Source organism: Galeopterus variegatus, unplaced genomic scaffold (genome assembly GCF_000696425.1).
Source record: "Galeopterus variegatus unplaced genomic scaffold, G_variegatus-3.0.2 Scaffold2040, whole genome shotgun sequence".
NCBI lineage: Eukaryota > Metazoa > Chordata > Mammalia > Dermoptera > Cynocephalidae > Galeopterus > Galeopterus variegatus.
This window is the reverse complement of record NW_007728151.1, coordinates 25485-36435: the sequence shown is the minus strand read 5'-3', so window position 1 is coordinate 36435 and position 10951 is coordinate 25485. Positions and strand designations below refer to the sequence as shown.

The following is a 10951-nucleotide window of genomic DNA, read 5'->3' as shown; positions in this document are numbered from 1 at the left end:
ATGTCTGAGGGTGGGAAATAGATACAATAAAAATTCAAAGGGCTTTCACCACAGTGAAGTTTCTAGGGGTCCAGTGGTATGGGATATGTTGAGATATTCCTTCTAAGATGAGATGAAGGATAATTGGCTGCATCTGGCACCTCCAATGATCAAAATAAAAAAAAAAGGCAAAACACAAAGTGGGCATCTTGGATTTTAGAGGCAGCATATTTCTCATTTGAGTAATTTACTTTGGCCCATTTACTGAGTGACATTAAAAGCTGCTTGTTTTGAGTGGGACCCCGAACAATAGAAGGCTCCACAGTAGGTCCAGTGCTCTTTGTGTTGGCCCATGTGATCCAGCAGATGCAGTGGTGCTTGAAGTGTCAGTGGCAGATAAGGATGATGTTTGGAGCCTTTGATAAACCCCTATTGTGAATTGCAGGCAGGCCTTAGGATTTTGGAGCAAAACACTACCATCCTCTCTGAACAACTACTTTCCTTTTGAGAAACAGGTCTTGGTTTGCTACAGAGCCTTAGTAAAGACTGAATGCTTAACCATAGGCCACCAGGTTATCATGTGACCTGAGATGTCCATCATAAACTGGGTTTTTTTTCTGACCCACCAAACCATAACGATAGACATGCATAGCAGCACTCCATCATAAAATGAAAGTTGTATGTAAGTGAGCAGGCCCGAGCAGGCCCTGAAGGCACAAGCAAATTATATGTAGAAGTGGCCCAAATGTACACAGTCTCTACTCCTGCTACACTGCCTTCTCTCACACGGCCTGTACGTATGACCACATAAGGAGTTCCCTACAGTCAGCTGACAGAGGAAGAGAAAATGTGAGTCTGGTTAACAAGGGGCTTTGCACAATTTGCAGGCACCACCAAAAGTGGACAGCTGAGGCACTGTAGACCCTTTCTGGGACATCCCTGAAAGACAGTGGTGAAGGGAAATTTTCCCAGTGGGCAGAATTTCTATCAGTGAACCTAGATGTTTACTTTGCTTGGAGTGAGAAATAGCCTGAATTGTGATTATATACTGAATCATGGACTGTGGCCAGTGGTTTGGTTGGATGGTCAGGAACCTGAAGAGAANATATACTGAATCATGGACTGTGGCCAGTGGTTTGGTTGGATGGTCAGGAACCTGAAGAGAACGTGGTTGAAAAATTGGTGACAAAGACGTTTGCTGAAGAGGTACATAGACAGACCTCTCTGAATGGGCAAAAAAATTGAAGATAGTTATACCGCATGTGAATGGCCATCATAGGGTGACCTTCACAGAGGATAATGTTGATAATCAAGTGGATAAGATGATACATTCTGTGGATACCAGTCAGTCTTTTCCCAGCCACCCCTGTTATTGCCAAATGGGCTCACGAACAAAGTGGCCATGGTGGCAGGGCTGGAGGTTATGAGTGAGATCAGCAATATGGACTTCCATTCACCAAGGCCAACCTGGCTATGACCACTGCTGAGTTCCCAGTCAATGGGCAGTAGATCACAGATATGGCATCATTCTCTGGGGTGATCAGACAGCTACTTGGTGTCAGGTTGATTACATTGGACCACTTCCTTCATGGAAGGGGCAGTATTTTGTTTTAACTGGGCTAGAAACTTACTCTAGATATGGAATTACCTTCCCTGCATGCAATGTTTCTGCTAAAATTAGCATCTGTAAACTTATAGAACACCTTAATCACCATCATGGTATTCTACACAACATTGCTTCTGATCGAGGCATGCACTTCACAGCAAATAATGCGTGACAGTGGGTTCACGCTCATAGAATTCACTGGTCTTCCCACGATCCCCATCATCCTGAAGCAGCTAGCTTGATAGAATGGTGGGTGGCCTTTTGAAGACTCAGTTACAGTGCTAACTAGGTGACAGTACCACACAGGGCTGGGTGAACATTCTTCAAAAGGATGTATATGCTCTAAATTAGCATCTAATATATGGTGGTAATTCTCTCACAGCCAGTTTTCATGGGTCCAGGAATCAGGGTTGGAAATGGGAGTGGTACCACTCACTATTATCCTTAGTGACCCAGTAGCAAAATTTTTCCTTCCTGTTCCCATGGCTTTATGCTTTACTGACCTAGAGATCCTAGTTCCAAAAGAAAGAATGCTCCTACCAGGAGACACAACTATGATTCCATTGAACTGAAAGTTAAAACTGCCATCTGGCCACTTTGGACTCCTCATGTTTCTGAATCAACAGGCAAGTAAGGGAGTTACTTTGCTGGCTGGACCTGAATACCAAGGGGAAATTGGACTACTACTCTACAATGGAGGTAAGGAAGAACATGTCTGGAATACAGGAGATTCCTTAGGAATTTTCTTAGTATTGCCATGTCCCATGATTAAAGTCAACAAAAAACTACAAGAGCCCAGTCCAAGCAGGACTACTCAATTCATTGGCCCATATGCTTCAGGAATAAATATCTGGGTCACCCCACTAGGTAAAGAATTATGACCAGCTGAGGTACTTGCTGAAGGCAAAAGGAATACAGAATGGGTAATGGATGAAAATAGTTATAAATACCAGCTACAACCACATGACCAGTTACAAAAACAAAGACAGTACTTGTCATGAGTATTTCCTTCTGACTCATTTATGAATATGTGTGTGTATGTTTATATGTTAATATATATTATATTAAGCAAATCACTTTGTTTTCTTTCCTCTCTTATTCCATTAACATGTAACATAGGATGTATTGACTCTATATCATAGTATTTAAATGCTGTTTATTTTACATTATAGTATTTAAATTATAATATATGAAGGAGAAGAGTTAACATCACTCAAAGACTTTACCTCCTTTTCTGGGGAAGGTGTTAGTATGTTTTCAGTTGTTGTAGGGTTAGGGTTAGTGACATGTTACAAGGAATTTGATCTTGTTACTGTCTTTACTTAGAGATAGTATAGTTTATGAAGATATGTATGGGTGACAGGTTGACAAGGGGTGGACCTGTGATAGTTAATTTTATGTGTCAATTTGACTGGGCCTATAGACTTGTATTTGGTCAAACAGAATTATGGGTGAGTCCATAAGTGTGTTTTTGGATGAGATTAACATTTGAATCAGTAGGCTGAGTAAAGCAGATTGCTCTCCTTAATGTGGGTGGCCTCCATCCAATCAGCTGAAGGCCTGTATAGAATATATATATATTAAGCAAATCACTTTGTTTTCTTTCCTCTCTTATTCCATTAACATGTAACATAGGATGTATTGACTCTATATCATAGTATTTAAATGCTGTTTATTTTACATTATAGTATTTAAATTATAATATATGAAGGAGAAGAGTTAACATCACTCAAAGACTTTACCTCCTTTTCTGGGGAAGGTGTTAGTATGTTTTCAGTTGTTGTAGGGTTAGGGTTAGTGACATGTTACAAGGAATTTGATCTTGTTACTGTCTTTACTTAGAGATAGTATAGTTTATGAAGATATGTATGGGTGACAGGTTGACAAGGGGTGGACCTGTGATAGTTAATTTTATGTGTCAATTTGACTGGGCCTATAGACTTGTATTTGGTCAAACAGAATTATGGGTGAGTCCATAAGTGTGTTTTTGGATGAGATTAACATTTGAATCAGTAGGCNATAGAACAGAAAGGGTGGCCCTCCCATGAGTAATAGGGAACTCCTGCGTGACTGCTTGAGCTGAAACATCAGTCTTTTTCTGCCTTTGGACTCAAACTGAAACCGAAACCCTGGCTCTTCTTGGGTCTCAAGCCTGCAGTTCTAGGACTGGAGTTTACACTGTCGTCTTTCCTGGTTCTCAGACTTTCAGACTCAAACTGAAACTACACCACTGACTCTACTGTGTGTCCAGTTTGCTGATAGTAGATCTTGGGAGACAATTCCTTATAATTGATTCTGTTTCTCTGGAAAACCCTGACTGATACTGTTTGCCAGAAACACCTCTCAAGGCTCAGTGAATGGCTGAAACTGGCTTTGGTTTTTCTAAAGCATAATGAGAAAATGAATAATTCTAGAATCTTCCTGCTAACAGTTTAAGGATATGATATCTGGATAAATGAAAATGATGCTTTCATTCATCCAATCAACAATTATTTATTGAGCACCTTGTATGTGACAAGGAGCTGTCACAGGTGCTGGAGAAAGACTGGTGAAAGAGGCCGATGCCTCCCCCACTCTCTTGGAATTTACTTCCTACTGCAAGTAGATTCATAATCAGTGGATCAATCAGAAAACAATAAGGGGCCAGCCCGTGGCTCACTTGGGAGAGCGTGGTGCTGACAACACCAAGTCAAGGGTTAAGATCCCCTTACCAGTCATCTTTAAAAAAAAGGAAAAAAAAGAAAGAAAACAATAAAAAAGAAACAGAATTGCAAAACAGATTATTCAGAAAGATTCTTTTGATAGAAAGTGAATAAGTATCTAAAATTTGATATCAGAGAAGGCCTCTCACATAGGTCTGGGATCTGAAAGACAATTAGAAGCTATTCTTGTAGAGTTTTGGAGCAAAAGCATCCTAAGCAAAGAAAACAGGAAGTTCAGAGACCCTGAGGGGGGACCTAATGCTGGGGTGTCATTGACAAGAGGGGAGAGTTGTAGGAGATGTCAATCAGGCTTATCTTATTTGGCCTTTGGATACTTGGCTCTTTGTAAAAGTAATCACACTGTGTTTTATTCTAAGTGAGGTAGGAAACCTTTGGAGGGTTTTAGAAGAAGGAATGATATGGGTTGATTTCCGTATCAATGATTTATTACCGATTAAGGCTGAGTATAAAGGGATCTATTTCAAGGGGTGGTTTTCAGGATGCAACCTTGTCCCCTTCTTGCAACTGTGCAGAACGTTCTTCTCTTCTTAACCTGATTAAATAAGCTTTAATTGTCCCTACTTGTCAGCCCACAATGAAGTTCTTTCTTCCTTCTCAGAATTGTTCCCACCCAGGGGTGAGGCACCATTCCATGGTCATTGTATGATATGGTGAGAAAGGGGGTGCTCTGCCTGATCCAAAGAGAGCATCTCTGCCTCTCATGGATTCCTGCGACAGTCTCCCCATCCCCGTCCACACCCAGGGCCAGCTTCATGCCAGGTACTGTGTCCGTGGCAGGAGACAGTATCCCTGCTCTCAAGGGCTTACAGTCTAGGATGGGATATAGAGCTACACATAGACAAGATATGTATATGGCAAGAAAGAAAATGAAAAGGACTCTTAAAAAGTACTATAGTAACAGGAGAATGCATTTAACTTTTTTCCTGCCTGGGTAAGCTTTGGTGGAGGTGATGGCAACTGGAGCTGGTAATGGCAAAAGAGCAATGTTCCAGGTGGAGTAACATCTTCACCAAAGTCCAGGAGTGAGCTCAGAGTGTTTCTGTGAGGAGTGGAGCAGAGCACTAGAACAGTGTGAAAAGGCAGATTAGACCCAGATTGTAGTATCAGGTGCCACACTGAGGTGCTCGGACAGCATTTCCTTTGTTCTCTGACTGCTCTTCCAGCTGAAGTAGACAATGAATTTGGAAGTAATGGAAATTATTATTCTCTTATTATTGTAATGGATGTAGGGAGGTAGGATGGGAGGTAGACTGATGGAAAAGAAAAAGGTAAACAGGACTTTAAAATTCCAAGCAAAACAATGGAGTTATTGATGTCACTAACAGAGGCAGATGAGTTAAAAGCCAAGGAGGTCCTGATTTGTGGAAAAAGACAAGGAATTTATTTGTTCTTATGAGTCAATTCAAAGAAACTTTATTCCCTGAGATATTTGAGGATGTCTGAGTCTGACTGCATAGAACTTTAAATGTTTAAATGTGTTTAAAATTATGGTTATGCAATGGTGATATGCCTTGAGCCATGGATTCTTACGGTTGACAATGCTGAGTGTTCCAAAGATAAGAAATATCAAGGAATAAAATTCCCCACCCTATATCCTCATAGTGATAAGAATGCTGATGAGTTTTCCTTGTGTGAAGGAATTTGCTTTTGCACTCATGCAAGGAAGGTATGTTACAGGGTGTTCCACGGGGCATTCTCTTTGCTGCAAAGTGCCAGAGATGTAAGCACCCTGCAACATTTCAAAAGTGTGACATGTGAAAACAACTTGCATTGTCTTGTGGGCATTTCTTTAAACCTGGAGAAGATTTTAACAGGTCCTGCTTCTATTCTCAACTTCCTCTTTCATATGATACAAAGTGCCAGGAGCTTTTGACTAGAAACAACAACAATACACTATTGAATGAAATAAAAACAATATCCTAAATCAAATAAATTTGTGCATGGCAATCACTCCTGAAATCTTATAAAAGAAAGTAATTACTGTGGCTCTGTATGAGCTTTTATGAATTTCAGCCAAGGAAAGCTGATTTGTGTCATGGTAAGACGTGAGATTCTTCAAAAACATTCAAGGAAGACACTGGGAACTAAGCTGAGCATTTGGGTCATGCCAATGTTTTCCCAGGTAACCATCACTGGAAAAAGTTTGAGGGATGCAACAGCATATACAGAGACATTTCTTAAACACACATTCATTAGAAATCAGGCACAAAATGATTTATACAACTTGTTTGTTACATTTGATAAAGTCTCAGCTCTGTTCTTTAAAGTATGACCATACCTTATATGAAAAATTCATTCAGGTTAGATTTGATGATTTTTCAGAGGTAGGGAGGACTATTTATTCATATAGGAGCCACCAGAAATCTACTCTATGACAATCCCATTTTGAGATCAAGCGTCAAGCAATATCCTAAAGTTAGAGGCTACAAGTTTCTCCACATTCTTATTATATCCTTTCTGTTCTTGTATAGTGGACAATATCTAACATAATTTGGTCAATCCACCTTATCTTGAATACTCCAGATTTCACAAATAGCAGCTCATTTCCAGCATCATTATGATAATTAACATACCACTACTTTCATCAGGCAACCCATTTCTAACAGTCATTATGCTAATTGAGTTATGGATAGCTTAAAGTACTTCTATAAACTTCTGGCCTTTCTCATATCACTGGAAAAAGTTTGAGGGATGCAACAGCATATACAGAGACATTTCTTAAACACACATTCATTAGAAATCTTTTTTTTTTTTTTTTCTTTTTTAAGGTAGTCAATTTTTATTGTGGTAAAATATACACAATATAAAATTTACATTTTAATCATTTTTAAGTGTACATTTCAGCAGCATTAAGTACATTCACATTGTTGTGCAGCCATTCTGATTAGGGCAGCTGAGTGCCCGTGGAAAGTAGCTTAGCCTGTGACACGTACATTTAATACCACCATGTCTGTACTAAAGATAGTGGAAAGTAAATTACAGATATCACAAGAGAAGATCACAGGAGAAAAGTTTTAAAAATATAAATGATGTGCCTATAAATTAAGGGGCTATACGTCAGCAAATATATTAATATACCAGATTCCACTTTCCAAGCTAAAACACAGGACTTTCCATTTTGTATGTATCCATTTTTTTCCATCGTTAAAAGAGGCTGTTAATGCAAAAGGGATTCTGGGCTCTTATCAGAAGAGGAAATGATAACTTTGTTTCCTTCTGGAAATTCTATGGAAATTCCAATTCCCACCCAAGTTATCTATTTTGCTTTGTGCTGCATATGAAGCCTTAAAGATAAGTAGGATACGAAAAGTATAATCTTCAAGCAAAGTTAAAATTCTAATATGCAGAATCAGAAGTCCTCAGTTCAGATTTCACCTTTGTCACTTCCTACTTATCACTCAACCTTTCATTTTCCTCTTTTTTAAAGTGCAAGGATTATATCAAAATTCTGCAAAGAGTATAAATTAGGTCTCTAGTGCTGAGAAAGGATTTACCATCATGCCCTGGAGTTGGAATATGGTGGGAGAGAAGCACTTCCTAGTCAAATTATATTGGAATACACTAAATGAAATGTTTATCTTAATTGCAGTTTTATTCAAAACCATTAAAATACTAATGGACATAACCTCCTAGGAGCCAGATAAATACGATGATTTACTTCCAGAGAGATTAGGGTGTGTGTGTTGCCTTTCTCCTATAGAATCCCAAGAGATTTTTTTTAAAAAAACATAAAGTTATTTAAAAAGTCTAACAAAGTTTTGATTTTTCTACATGTTGATTATTTTGATACTATAAAAGATTACATTCTTTCAAAAACAATTTTATTTAAAAAATAACTGTGCTCTTCTTTGTGGGTGCCCTAACCATATGTTTAGTTTGTCTGTGAGTAATCCAATAGTGGGGATGTAGTATGCAGTTTTTCCCCAGATTTAAACCACAGAATTCCTGTTTTTACATAGCATCACTTGAAGCTAGTTTATCAGTAATTAGTTTGGGAAATAGTGCATCATAAGACAACTTCTAAGACTTTTCCCAGCTCTACAAGATTATGGTTTGCTACTTTCCAGTCTATTCCCTCTGCTTTTTTTGAGGGGGGAATTTTTTTTTGAGGTTGTGATTAAAAAATTTGAAATGACTCTATGTTCTTAAAATCAGTCAAGCTCCTAGTCTAGCAACATGCACTGTGACCTTAGAAGTCCCTTATCTCAATCCCAGTATTGCAAGTTCTTTTTATATTCTGGCTAACTGAACTGCCGAACACCCCATTCCTATACATTGTCAGTATATTAACGATGTGCAATTAATGTGTCCTTGATGTCCTATAAGCTTGTGAGTAATACTTCATTCTATGTGTACTGCACTTTACAGTTTGCAAATGGTTTTCATGCTCATTATCTCTTTCACATGAATTCCTCTTTTTAAATTGCAACCAATTTTATTTCTAAAGTAGTTTCACAATCCAACTCAGAACATTCTTGTTGCTAATGGTCACAGCCATGAAAATTTAGAACACTTCTATTTTTATGAAAGTGCAATCCATAAGCAGTATGTTAATGTGCACCATCACACTTCATCTAGGACAGAGAAAGTGGATAGGAATGAATCCATTCTATTAAATAGCAACACCATTCAAAAAGAAAAAGAAAAAAAAAATACCAACACCTTTTTCCTTCAAACTCTGATCAGCCAGCAACCATGAACATGTAAAGAACAACCATTTATTTCTCCTCATCTGTTTTTGTGTAGTAATAAGGCCACCTTAAGAACCAAGCAAATTATGGGACAGGGCTATTGGAAACATCTGTATAAGTTTATAAAACCTAAAGGAGCTCCAGCACAGCTAATAAATATCTCTGCTTCTGAGACCAGTGAATAGCAAGTAGCTGAGCAGTGAGGATGTTCTATGTCACTCACTGTAGTCCATTGAGTAAGACACCATTCATTGAGCAGCTGTTACAGAGATTTGTGGTGTTTGAGGCATTTTCTGCCCAATACACAATAATACCAGGGTGGAAGATGGGAGTGGAAATAAAAAACAGAACACAGAAAACAAACAAAAATGCAAAACCAAGAAAATAAAGTTTTGTTCTCATAACAAGATAGTATTTTAAAAATAAATGGAGTTAAGTCTATAGTTTACAAAAGTAGAGAAAGAGACCTAAATTTTGGCAATGGTTCCCATGACTATTTCTAATAAAATTTCCCTTATTATTGTTTGAATTACAAAAATTATAATTGCATTCCTTCTTATAAGAAATTTCACTTTCTCATATAACACAGAAAAAAAGAGATGTATTTCTAGAGACTTAAACTATTGGTAAAAAGTTCAGTCTATCAACTAGTCACTTTCCCTACATGATTCGAGGACCAAGTTAATTAAGTTTCTAATAGCCACAGCTGGCTCATATGAGGTTTTCTTGCATATTAGAAAAAGTATATTTTTCTAGGCCATCTCAGGCTAAATATCACACAATTTAAAACATTGTTGGTGGCTTTCTTGTGAATTTGAATATGGTCCACTTATTTGCTCAGGACAAATGCAGCCCTGAACCAGAGTAAAACAGCTTGGGGAGCAGAGAGTGGCTGGAACTTAGCCCCTTGTGACTTGTACAGTGAACAACCTATACAACTAAACCCAGCAACCCTGAGCCTTATTTACTAAATTGAGCAACTGGACATTGGAAAACAGCAAATCTTTTCGCCATCCTCCTATGCCCTACGGGAAGAGGCCTTCATCTAATAGTGACCTACAGATAGTTTAAAGGCCCTTCTTCCTATAGCACAAGTCTGATATTATTTAACAAAATTCAAGTCTGTGGGCAGAAGAGCTAAGAGAAAAGGTCAACTCAAGAGAAGCTTAGCCTGCAATATAGAAAGGGAGCAGCAGAAGACATTGTTTGAGCTGGGCTAAGCAAAGTGGAGTACAATTAAATTACATTTGTCTAGGTAAACACCTGTTATGTGCATAACATTCTGCCAGACTCCTGGAGAGTAAAAAGTTGAAGTAAAATATAGTCCCTGATCTTAAGAACTTAAAGTCTTCTTGTGGAGAATAAGAAGGAAGAAGACAAGGAGAAGAGGGAAAAAACAACAACAAAAAAAACTTCATTGCCCTCTTGCTTATTTCTTGGGCCAATGAGTCTTATGTGAACAAACTTGGTAAAAACTACAAGAAAACACACAACCCAGTTATCCTGGGTACATAGTAGGGAATCGCATCTTTGTTGACTGAGTTAGTGATACATCCCATGATAGTTCTTCAGGGATAGAATTACTCAGATAATCTGTGGGAGAGCTATAACATAAGCCAGGCATTGAAAACCAGGATCCACATGGAATGATTACGTTTTTTGAGGATGAACATGCTAATTATCCTGGTTTGATCATCACACATTATACACAGGTATAGATATTCAACTCTGTACCTCACAAATATATATATATAATCAATTATGTTTCAATAATAAATGAAAACTAGGTTCCACACTCATAGGGAGTATTACATCTCTGGGTATATTTTTGTGTACATTTGTAATATTTATTGCTTTGAAATTGAAAGATATTCTTTATCTACTAATCTTGACTTTGAATGTGAACAGACTCTCTGGCTTGAATATATATTTGTGTGAAAATGGCAGAATTT

At 38.1% G+C, this 10951-nt stretch overlaps 1 protein-coding gene across 1 annotated transcript in view; it reads left to right on the top strand.

The window, feature by feature from the left end:
- The window catches only part of RBMS3 (RNA binding motif, single stranded interacting protein 3), a gene marked incomplete at its 5' end in the record, with an annotated part of 267704 nt that overhangs the window by 255961 nt on the left and 792 nt on the right, over positions 1-10951 (top strand). The window lies entirely within an intron of this gene.